The sequence below is a fragment of the Hyperoodon ampullatus genome (genome assembly GCF_949752795.1).
Source record: "Hyperoodon ampullatus genome assembly, chromosome: X".
Classification (NCBI taxonomy): Eukaryota; Metazoa; Chordata; class Mammalia; order Artiodactyla; family Ziphiidae; genus Hyperoodon; species Hyperoodon ampullatus.
In genome coordinates this window covers 90,615,531-90,628,542 of record NC_136913.1, presented here as the reverse complement: position 1 = coordinate 90,628,542, position 13,012 = coordinate 90,615,531, and the positions used below count along the sequence as shown (strand labels likewise).

Here is a 13,012-nt window from a genome sequence, read left to right as displayed (position 1 = left end):
GAGCAATTACATACTAAAATGTGTGTTACAATTATAATAGGGTAATCAGAGAAAGTGGAACTGAGTATCACCAGAAGTAATAGAGAAGACTTCATAGAGGATGTAGAGCTTGAGCTGAATGTTGGCAGTTGGTGAGAACTGGATAGATGGAAAGAAGGAGAAAAAATATTGAGTGTCAGGACAATGACAAGAACAAAATCTTAGATGTAGGAATTAGCATAGCCTATGTAGAAGACAATGAGAAAATCAGGTTAACCAGAACAGAATGTGAAAACCAGAGACCAGAAAGTGAAACCAGACTAGATTTGCGGTCAAGGGTCAGCATTTGAAAGATCCTGAAAACAATGCAGAGACATTTGGTCTTGATATGGTAAGCAATGAGGATTTTTTCTTAACTTTTTATTTTATACTGGAATATAGTTGATTAACAATGTTGTGTTAGTTTCAGGTGTACAGCAAAGTGATTCAGTTATACATATACATGTATTATATTTTAAAATTTGTATTAGAGCATAGTTGTTTGCAATGTTGTGTTAGTTTCTGTTGTACAGCAAAGTGAATCAGTTATACATATACATATATCCACTCTTTTTTAGATTATTTTCCCATATAGGTCATTAGAGAGTATTGAGTAGAATTCCCTGTACTTATACAGTAGGTCCTTATTAGTTATCTATTTTATATATAGTAGTGTGTATATGTCCATCCTAATCTTTCAATTTATCCCTCCCCCTCCCTTATCCCCTGGTTACCATAAGTTTGTTTTCTATATCTGTAACTCTATTTCCATATACATGTATTCTTTACTGGTTCCTGAATTAAAGAAGTAGAGTTTTGGTAAGGTAAGTTTATAAATAGTAATTTAAAAGGTTAGAAGAAGAGAGAGACTGGAGAAAGGCAACTAGTTATGAGAGATGACTATCAAAGAAGGGTGATATTCTGAGAATATGAGAAGGAAAGAAATAACAGTTCTTTGCAGATTTTAGAAATGATGCACGATTGGATGAATAAGAGAATTCCCAAGTCCCACATATTCAACAAGGATTGTAAATTAAGACATTTAGAGGTCTTCAGTACTGAATAGATAATATCCCCAAATATAGGTAATTCAAAGTAAACACAGTTCTAAAATATAAAATAAGTTCTAGCAAACCAAAAAGATCTTTTTCTCATGACTACCTCTATACTTTAAAAATATTCATCAAGATTTATAGATATCTCTGCATTGTTAATGCCATAAGGACATGCTTTTTCTGCCCATTAAGCAAGCAAGTAAAATTAGCTAACAACAGAAAACCTCACATGGTGGGTCAGAGTACACAAAAGCCATTTTACAAACTTCATCCCGTTTTATCAGACAATGCTGTGAACTTGCTTATTTATCTTCATTTTAAAGAAAAGCACAAAATTATTAAATGCATGGTCAAAAACCTTTTGATCAGAGACAGGTCATTATAATTCTCTGAGCCTCAGTTTCCTCATCTATTTAACAGGGAGGTTAATAATAATGCTCTCAGAGGGTAGCTGCAAACATTAAATGAGATGTGGTATGTCTCAGTGTCTAGTATAGCCCATATATAGATATAGATATAGATATATTTCAACAATATTTATTGAATTGACTCAATAAATGCTCAAAAGTACTTATTGAACTGACATCTTCATGAGATCAACAAATTCTTAGAAAATTCCTTATAACCATGCTTTATTTCTAATTATTTTTCATCAAGTACCCCAATTTTAAAATGGATGCCAATAAGAACCAAGGACTTAGAGAGTACAGCCAACAGGAATGAACTAAGATTTGTTAACTTGAAAAGGGGGTCTATTCGAGTTTCTGCATGTTTTCATCAAAGTCAAACTCTGGAGGAAACATACATATACACATATACATATACATACACACTCATTCAACCCTTCAGCACAACCGATGGGAATACTAAACGTACACATATATCTCCATACATGAATTTGAGAACATTGTACATTGACATGGCTGATTTATGAGGCCCTTTCACTAAGAGGGATAAATGTATTATTAGGACTACTGAGAATAAGGCTCATAAGTCAAATATGCCATTTGTACCTTTAAAAATATGTCACTGTCAAAATTCCTCATCTTCTCCTGGGATTTGTGGCATGCTGCACAATGTCTTAAATGTGAAAAATACTTGATACACATTTTGGTGACAATTCAGTAATTCAAATACTGGTGAAGTGCCAGGAGATTGTACCTAGAACTTTACTTATTTTTTGTCAACTGAGGCCAACATCAGAGGACATCATTTATTTATGTATGTATTTATCAATATATTTATTTATTTGTTTGTTTTGTTTATTTTGTTTCTTGGGAGGGGAGTGTAACACAAGATTTTTCTATACAATCTCTGCTTCCTAAGAATGTTTCAAACTAGCTCTGTGAACTTCTGTGATGAGAGGTCCTAAATAGACAAGTGAATAAAACCTCAGTGGTTTCTGATTATGCCTCTTAAGTATTCAGAGTCAGTAGCCAACAGAACCTGGCTAAACTTTATCACTCTAATCTTCGTCTCTCTAATCTTCAGATACAGTCAGTCTTCTTTAAGCCTAGTGGCCTGGTTTTGCAGAACAGCATGTTTTTATTTATTTATTTTTTAAAAAAATTATTTATTTATTTACCTATTTTTGGCTGCATTGGGTCTTCGTTGCTGTGCATGGGCTTCTCATTGCAGGGGCTTCCCTTGTTGTGGAGCACAGGCTCTAGGCACGTGGGCTTCAGTAGTTGTAGCACGTAGACTCAGTAGTTGTGGCTCGCAGGCTCTAGAGCACAGGCTCAGTAGTTGGGGCGCACGGGCTTAGTTGCTCCACAGCATGTGGGATCCAGGGCTTGAACCCATGTCCCCTGCAATGGCAGGCGGGTTCTTAACCACTGTGCCACCAGGGAAGCCCAAACAGCATATTTTAAATAAGCCAAAGTTATGCTAGGACTGAGACTCCTTAGGTATCATTAATTTACTGGAGCACCCTACAACATGATTATTATTCACTCTGGAGTCTCATAAATAATTGAAGCCTAACTACATTGGCTGAAATAAATGAACAAAATATCACAAGCTAGTTTTCTCATGTGTAAAAAAATGGATAATAATAACTACCTTGCCTCGCTTAACTCACAGCGTTCACCCCATAAGCCCAAGGATTAAATGAAGAAAATATCTGTGAAAATGTTTTGTGTGCTGTAATATGAAGATTGTGAGGTTGGTGATAGTAATTCCAGGTCTTTAACTTATTTCATCATATATTTTCCTTACCTATAGATTTAAAAAATTTAGTTTTTGTCAGTGGGTCTCTTACTCACCAGACTTATCTGAAGTAAAGACATCTAAAACACATATTTACAAGATTAGCTTTTCACCCTGGATGTACCAGAGGCAAAAACCTGTACCATGGATAGTTTAACTATCTGTGAAGATATTTCCCTCACACAGAATTGCAAGTGAAATGTGGCTAATTAAGACCTTGGGAATTGGCTTGCTATTACTAATATATTAACTTCCCTTAAGCATGTTAAAGGCCCATAAGATAGTGGGGAATACTATTTTATAGAGCAATTTCTCTGTACTTTGCTTAAAAAAACAATACAGGAAACTCTTAAACAAGCAGATTAAGAGGATGATAGTTGCTATATACTAATTCATATTACAAATAGATTACCTTAAATAAAATCCCCTATAGCATTTAACTCTTCATTCATTCTTTTATTCAATAAACATTTATTGGGATTTGACATGTACACACTGCTATGTATAAAATGGATAACCAACAAGGACCTAATGGGGAACACAGGGAACTCTGCTCAATATTATGTAACAACCTAAATGGGAAAAGAATTGGAAAAAGAATAGATACATGTATATGTATAACTGAATCACTTTGCTGTACACGTGAAATTAACACAACATTGTTAATCAACTATACTGCAATAGAAAGTTAAAAAATAAATTAAAAATAAACTTAAATAACATCAAAAATAATTTATTGAACACCAATTATACTTTAGGCATTCTGCTGGATGATGGGACAACTTTGATATATACACACACTCTTTACTTCTAGGATTCAACAGTATGAATGTTTCTGTATTATTAGAATGCTAGCTTATGAATGGGGAGAAATTTGTGATTGGTGAAAGGAGAGAAGTAGAAAATGGTGGGATTTGAGGCAGGGGCCAAATCACAAAGGCCTTGGTGATGGAGACTCACTGAAGTTTTAATGTAGAGTAGTGATGTGATTAGATTTGCATTTTAGAAAGAGCATGGTGTAATCTTCCTTTTTCTATGAAAGTCTGACTATTAAAGGGGCACAACTGCAGAGGAGGGGAAACTGGAAACATATGATGACAAAACATTTTTTAATTGATCAGAAGAGAGATGAGTAGGAGATGTTTATTTTTTAAGTGACTCCTAAAAGAGGAACACAAATCAATATGACTGAAGAGTCTCTGAGCTATGTGTGTCTCATAGACCATTTCCATAGGATAGGGGGAGGGGAGATGGGGAGGCTGAGGAAGGGTGGGGGCAGGGTTGAGGCAAATCTCCATGCTGTCCCAAGTTGACTAGATCATAGAATGCAGTTGCCTGTGACAGTCCCAATTTATGCCAGTTGTCCCAACATAATTCTTAGTAATTTATCCTCCTTCAGTCTCAAAAGTTATCTAGTTTGGAAGATAAATTATATAGGCACCCTACCTAAAGGCAGGCTCTACTAACAAATTATTCATTCATCACCTTGGAAGTCATTGAAAAAAGAACTATCTTAGAGATCCCAGCTGCTGGTCTAGACAGAACAAAGTAAAACGTGCTCTGCATTCACTCCACTCTAGAAGGACAGTAATTCCCAAAAACAACATGAGATGACTAATGGGATGTTTGTCAAACCTATGGCTGACTAGCCTTAAGTTCCTATCTTGAAAACACTGAGCACAATTACCCTGAGGAAACTTCTCTAAGACATTCACAGCTCCTGAATGGTACTTGCCTAACAACTGCATAATCCAGCTCAAGTTACCACAACAGTAGATTTTGGTAATTAAGAGAGAGACTCAATGGACATCTTTTAGGGAAAATGGCAATTTAATGCCTATGTCCAGCTCCTGGCTATAGAAGAAAGTGAGGTGGCCAACAAATGGCAGTATCTAAGATTATACTTTGATTCCAAGATAAACAGAATCCAACTCAATCTGATGCTTCACTATATGTCAAAGAAACATAAAATTACAAATAAAATATTCTATAAATTTCAAATAGTAACAAAATAACACTATCAAGCAAGTGGTATATCTTAGAAGCCACACTAGGAATGGCATAGGAAAGCATAAAATAATCTTCTACCAAAACTAAGCAGGAGGGGCTTCCCTGGTGGCGCAGTGGTTGAGAGTCCGCCTGCCGATGCAGGGGACATGGGTTCGTGCCCCGGTCCGGGAAGATCCCACATTCCGTGGAGCGGCTAGGCCCGTGAGCCATGGCCACTGAGCCTGCGCGTCCAGAGCCTGTGCTCTGCAACGGGAGAGGCCACAACAGTGAGAGGCCCACGTACAGCAAAAAAAAAAAAAAAAAAAAAAAAAACCTAAGCAAGAGGAAGATCACTCCTGTGAGCATATTTTAAAAAGACATTAAAATTAAAATATAATAATTTATGCTGATAATATATCATGCTAGGAATTCCTTTGTAGTCAATTATTTATAATCAGAAATACAAACTTGCAACTCAAGTTGCAAATTTCAAATGACTCTAATAAGGAACTAATTCCCAAAGATTAGTACCCCTTTTATGTAATAAGACACAAAGCAAATCAAATCAAGACAAAATGATAACAAGATGCAATCAGGATGTATTAAATAAAACTAAATTGTGGATAAAAGAGATGTTCTACACAAAACACTCTGACAAATCTAGACATAAGAAAGTGCATATTTTGTTCCAATTAAAAGCTGATTTTAAGAACAATATAGTCATTGGTTACAAGATTGAGAGATGCAAGCCTTCCACTACTTTCAATGGTAAGTTGGACCATTACTGAATTGGCCTCTTCATAGACTGTGGTTATTGCTCTTTCCTGTTTTCCATTTGTCAGACTAGCTTGTCCTTATAACATGGGAAAGTTAAGCTGGAAATTATAAAGATCTCTTAGTTAAAAAGCATAAAATTGCCCAATTTTTTATAATGGTTGCAGAAAATCTGTGATCATAACAATTCATTTTGTCTTCTTAATGGTATTAACTTTGAGTCACTATTAGTGAAAAAACCTTTTCATTTTGGTAAAGTATTTGTTTTGATCCAAAACTTCTTGTGGTATGTCTCAATATGAGTATGTGTATTCTAAATTTTTTGTTTAGGTAGGCAAAACTGTGGCAGGTGACATGGTCAGAGTTACTAATTTATGCTTTTATAGAATAGCTTGTTTTCTTCAACTACTCAGGTACTAGAGACTCAATGCATAATATATACCAATCACTTTCTGCTTTTTAAATTAACCTGAGCTGAAGAGGTCTTAATTTTTTAAGTGTATTGCAAATGTGAAGTCCTTTATTCTTTAATATGCAAAGAGATCTTTATTAAATTAAATATTATGGTGAACTAATTTCACATTGTAATTACATTTCACTTACAGTGTAATTTTATGTTTCGTGGTAAGGAAATGGTCCTGATTACTGTGATAGCATAAACAAAATAAAATAGAACTGTTCACTCATAATCATCAAGTGAGAACATTTTTACAGAAAACGTACACTGCGAAAGTTGTGATGAAAAATATATGCAAGTGACAAGGTTGACAAATAAGTATACAATTTCTGATCACAGGTACAAAACAGCAACAAAAGAATAAATATGCTTTATGATGAATTTGGAGTTGTGCTCTGCCTTCACAAATGATCTAAGATCCATAGTGTTAAATAAATAATATGTATTTGTGTGGATATACATATACAGTTACATATACATCATCTACTCTGAACCTCAAAAGGATGGCAGACTTGAAAACCAGAAGGAACCTTAAAGATCATGTTGTTCATCCTGTCTCTTTCTCCCCAACTCCCATTTTATAGATGAGAAAACTGAGGCTCAGAGAGGTAAAGCACTTTCATTAAGGTCCCGTAACAAGATAGTGGCAGAGCCAGATTGAGAATTCATGTCTCATATATCTCACTTTTATTGTATGATCATATAGGTCGGATTAAATCTAATAGTGCTAGGGAAATGTCCTAATATATTAAGTCACAGCAAGACTCTATGTATCTCTTAACCTCACATCAGTACTTCTCAAACTAGAGGTTTTGGGGGGCAGAACTTTTTATGAGAATACTTGTGTGTGTTTCAACTGAACTAAATCAACAAAATATATTTTCAGTATGCTACGTGATCACCTCAAAACTGGGTACTGCCACATGGCTTTAGTGCCAACATTTACATATTTGTGATTATATTGGCAACAACTAGTATTATATATAAATGCATACATATAAATGTATATAAACGATGGCTTCATATTAAATGAGAACCAAAGGATATCATGGTGCACCATAGTCCAAATAATAAATAACGGTAGGGAAATTGCAGCACCTCACAGCACACAGTAACCCAGCCAGGTGCAACTCAAAAGAACCTGCACTTGTCAGCCAGTATATATTTCAAGCAATGATTTTATTTCAGTAAAATCTGACTGCTTAATATGACTTTTAAATTTATCCATTTTGTGGTTTTATTTATGTTACATTTGTAATTTTATTTCTGAAAAAAAGTTATAGATCTAAAGATTGACAGCTAACTCAATATCTGTTTGCAATTTTATAAAAGGTATAGTGAACAAAATTTAAGATCACCATAGGGCAACACAGGAAGTTTTCTTCCTTTAAAGGTCTAATTTGTTAACCAGTTCCTTTCCTGAATGGCTTTACATTCTATTGTGGCTTCATGTTTGTGTAGAGGAGTCTGAGAAAGCAAAGGAACATCCTAGTTTGGAACACGTTACATCTGAGGTCTCATCTTATTGAAACACTAACATCATGGGGAAACAGGATGAAATGTCTATATGTTGTAAGCCTTTGCTCCTTCTAGGTTCTCATCAATTCTCTTGGCTTCCACTATCCTTTCTCCTCATACCTCTCCTTTGCCTTCAGAGCCCAGTTTTGATTTTTTTAAACATTTTTATTGGAGTATAATTGCTTTACAATGGTGTGTTAGTTTCTGCTTTATAACAAAGTGAGTCAGCTATACATATACATATGTCCCCATATCTCCTCCTGGTTCTGATTTTACATTTGAGCTTCAATTCCATATTTCATCTGCTTAATAGATACTTCTACCATCAACCCAATCTCAGAATGTCAGAAACCAAAGTAAGTATTTTTTTCTCCCAAGTCTTTATCCCTTTAGTTAAAAAAAAAAAATCTCTATCAATGGTACAATCATTCCCCTTGTCACTCAAATCTGAGACTTGGCAAATCGCATTGCTTCTTTCTCCAAAATGGCTATTGCATTCATATCCTCGTTTCTGTTTTCATTGTTACTGACCCAGTTTATACCTTTATCTCCTCACATCTGGATTATTTTATACAATCATTCAATTGTGTTATTATGTACTCTGTTGTAAGTACTATCCTGACCACAAACTCTGGAAACTGGCTGCGTCGATTTAAATCTCTCTTACATAAATTCTGCTACTTATTACCTGGGGGTTCTTGGCAAGTTATTTTATTTCTCTATGCTTTACTTTCTCCATCTAAATAACAGGGAGGATAATAACAACAAAACCTGTCTTATAGAGTTGCTGTAAGAATTAGACATATTAAAATGTATAAAAAGTGTACTGGCTGACATAATAATAAGTAGTCAATAAATGTTGTCTCTTAACATAAAATGTTTCCTATCTGCTCTACTTAAATCTAGCAGCTTCTGCATATCATCCCCTCTGTTTAGAGTGTGAGGAAACCTATGCACCACTTGTTTCAATAATATGAATGCATTTTGCCTTTCTATCTTTGGTTTCCTGATTTTCATGTTTTCTGTACCATGACATAAAGCAAAGATGGATACAAGGGGAAGTGGGAGTTGAGACTAATGGCAGAAAGAAATTCTCTGCTGAGGTAGCACAGTTAGGAATAAAACTAGGAAAGAATAATAGAAAAACATGCATGTAAGAGACAAATTTTGGTTCAACTTCCAAACCTAATATTCCTGGCTGCGTGGTCTTGACTAAGTCACTTATCAACTCTACCTTTACTTCCGCATTTGTAAATTAGGGATAATAACTACCAATCTTATAAGGTTGTTGTGAGGTAATGTAAAAACACTTGGAAAATAAACTGTGAGCTCCACGAGGGTAGACTTTCATCTGTCTTGTTTATTGCTATATCATTTTTTAGCACAGTAGGCACTCAATAAGTAGAGATGCATGAGTAAACTTCCTGGCACATGATGGGTGCTTATTAAATTATAGCTGCTATCATTATTCATCCCTTTTCCTCTGTACCTATTGCATTTGTATGAACTCTGAAAAATGAACTTGAACGAGAGAATTCTCAGTACAGCTTCAGAGTAGGAGATGGTAATCTGTACTGTCAAGTCAATAAAGAAGCCAATCAATACAAAGGAGACTTTTGTATGTTAGCTGTCTGTAAGTCTCTAATTGCATTTTCATTCATCTTCTAACAAGTGTTTTCTTTGACTAGAACAGGTCAATATTAAAATCAGGCCTAGGGAAATTCCATTGTGGACACTCTGATGAATTCAAGACAGGATGACTATATCGCCTTGCTTTGGAGTGGAGAGAGCTATGGAACTGGGTGTCACGAGACTGGGTTGAAATATTGGCTCTGCCACAAGCCACATCTGTCAACCTTGCCAATTCTTTACCCCTCCTTGGGTCTCAGTTTCCTTGTCTTCTCACAGGAAGAAACCACAAGTCATGTCCTCATTTTTAGCCTACTTATTATGTGAAAAAATTACCTTTAGGATCTCAAACTCTGAAATTCTCTCTGACCACAACTTCTTATTTTTCTACGCTCCTTATTCCCCACTCTCCCTGGGCCAGAAAGGAAGCATGGTGTACTGCACTGCTTCTCATGAGTTTCAGCAACAGGGGAATTTTTATTTTTCTTTCTTGTTCTCCTAAGTTTAAAAAAATCACCTACATCACCTGCATTTATGATATAAAATACAATTTTCCCATTTCCATTCATCAAAGACATATATAGCTGCCAGTCAGTTTCCCATCAGCATGAGATAGTCACTATTACCAAAATGAGCTGATATAATTTCAGGCAAAAGCAAAGAAACTTGACATTTTAGTCAGGTTGTGTAATTTATCACAAGTAAATGAATGCTCTCTGTTAGGCTCCTTTCAAATATTGAAAATGATTCATAGATTCTCATTACTACCTTTACAGATATCCCCAGGGAGACGGTAGGGGCAGAAAACTCAGGCTAGGAATCACTGGTATAATAGAAAGAATGCTGGGTTCTAATAAATGACACAGAATTGCAGAGCCTCAGTTTTGACTTTCTATTAAAAGAGAACAATATCTCACATACTACCTTGTAGCTACCATTTTTGAGCATGCCCTATGTGTAAGTTACATTGCTAAGTGCTTTACATATGCAATCTTATTTAAACCTTACAGTCACCTCATGATGTTATCCCCATTTACAAGTGAGAAAACTGAGACATAAGTGGTCAAATGAATGTCCAAGATTATACCACTTGTAAATGGCAGAGCTGGAGTATAAACCAAGGTTTGTTTGAGTCCAAAGCCATCCTCTTAACATCTCTGTCATGCTCTCACATGCTAGGGATAAGTGATATCAAAACACTCTGCAGACTAAACATTATAGTAATACAAGGGACAATTGCTATTGGCATTCGTGGAAGAAGTCCATTCTTATAACCCCTCCCTATGCTCCCAGCCCATCATCTCTCTTTTACCTTCCCTACTTACCACTCAAATATATACCCATTCGCTAACTCCTTCAAAAATAAAAGCCTTCAAAGGTTGACTTTCTGCCATCATTTCCTCATCAGTGACAAATCCTAAGTAATACTCAGAATGGAGAAAGTCCACAAAAGAGGCAGAGTCATTCTCATGACCCCTTTTTCTGCCTATCAAAGCCGAATCCTTCAGGGCCACTACCTCTGTGAAGCAATTAATGATATCATCCACTGATATGATAGCTCCTACTTTTGAAACCCTATATCGTTTTGTTTGTAACACTCTTTATAAATTATTGATATAATTCTGCTTTTTCTCGTAGTTTTTTTTGTGTAACAGTTTCAACCTGAACAAAATACTGTAAACTTCTTGAGGATACAAACTGTTTTACTCACTGGATTGGACCATATCATAGCTGAAAGGAATCTCAGAGATCATCAAATCCAGCCCCTAGGCCATAAAACGGGAAGTGAATCTTTAAATCGCATAACTAAGTGGTAGGGCTGGGATTAGAGGGCAAATCTCCTGACTCTAAGACCAGCGAACTGCCTTTTGAGTTTGCATTCTCCACAATGCCTACTGTGATGCTTTGCACATAGTAGCTATTCAAAAAATACTGGTTGACTAGAATAGAAATCTGGACAAAACATTACATTTTGGAGAAGCTGATACATTTTTTTTTACTTTATTAAAGGTTAGAGCATATGTTCTTAGTTGGTGAACATGTTTCAAGGAATAGGAGGTAAATGGCTGACTGAAATATTTATTTGCATGAAAAACCTTTTTCACTAAATGTTTTAATGTTCAGATACAAAATCTGTTATGGGAGTCGTTCTTTCCCATCTACTGCTTTCATCTTAACTAAATGTACTCTATGAAACCTGCTCATTCATTCTGTTACCACAACACATTTTCTAAAATTCTGGATATCTAGCACAGCATGCTTTCCTCCAAATGTATATTATCCCATTTTACCACTGTATCATTTTGCTCAAATGATTATATTAGCATGAGGAAGCCTATAACCCACTAAAACATTGGATTCTAATCTGTACCACTTCCACCTTTCAAAAGTTACTAAATTCCAGTTTTGACATACAAGCTGAAACACACTGGAAAAACACAGCATTCTTCCTAAAGTGAAAATTATGATTCCTGTCTTCTCTAAAACGTATACCTGCTCGATTTTCATGTACAACATTTTTTGGAAACATGGCAATATTTATTCATAATAATAAACATGATTTTTAAAAATATTTTTGAATTTTATTTTATTTATTTTTTTATACAGCAGGTTCTTATTAGTCATCAATTTTATAAATATTAGTGTATATATGTAAATCCCAATCTCCCAATTCATATCACCAACACTGCCCCTGCTTTGCCCCCTTGCTGTCCATTAACTGGTTCTCTACAGCTGTGTCTCTTTCTGCCTTGCAAACTGGTTCATCTGTACCATTTTTCTAGATTCCACATATATGCATTAATATACAATATTTGTTTTTCTCTTTCTGACTTACTTCACTCTATGACAGACTCTAGGTCTATCCATGTCTCTACAAATGACCCAATTTTGTTCCTTTTTATGGCTGAGTAATATTCCGTTGTATATATGTACCACATCTTCTTTATCCAGTCATCTGCCGATGGGCATTTAGGTTGCTTCCATGACCTGGCTACTGTAAATAGTGCTGCAGTGAAGACTGTGGTGCATGTGCCTTTTAGAATTATGGTTTTCTCTGGGTATATGCCAAGTAGTGGGATTGCAGGGTCATATGGTAATTCTATTTTTAGTTTCTGAAGGAACCTCCACACTGTTCTCCATAGTGGCTGTATCAATTTACATTCCCACCAACAGTACAAGAGGTTTCCCTTTTCTCCACACCCTCTCCAGCATTTGTTGTTTGTAGATTTTCTGATGATGCTCATTCTAACCACTGTGAGGTGATTCACCACAGTACTTTTGATTTGCACTTGTCTAATAATTAGTGATGTTGAGCAGTTTTTCATGTGCTTCTTGGCCATCTGAATGCCTTCTCTGGAGAAAT

General features: G+C 35.5%; 1 protein-coding gene across 1 annotated transcript in view; it reads right to left on the bottom strand.

Moving 5' to 3' along the window:
• IL1RAPL2 (interleukin 1 receptor accessory protein like 2) overlaps positions 1 to 13,012 on the bottom strand; it is a gene marked incomplete at both ends in the record, with an annotated part of 1,033,390 nt that overhangs the window by 350,197 nt on the left and 670,181 nt on the right. The gene's annotated exons all lie outside the window — the stretch shown is intronic.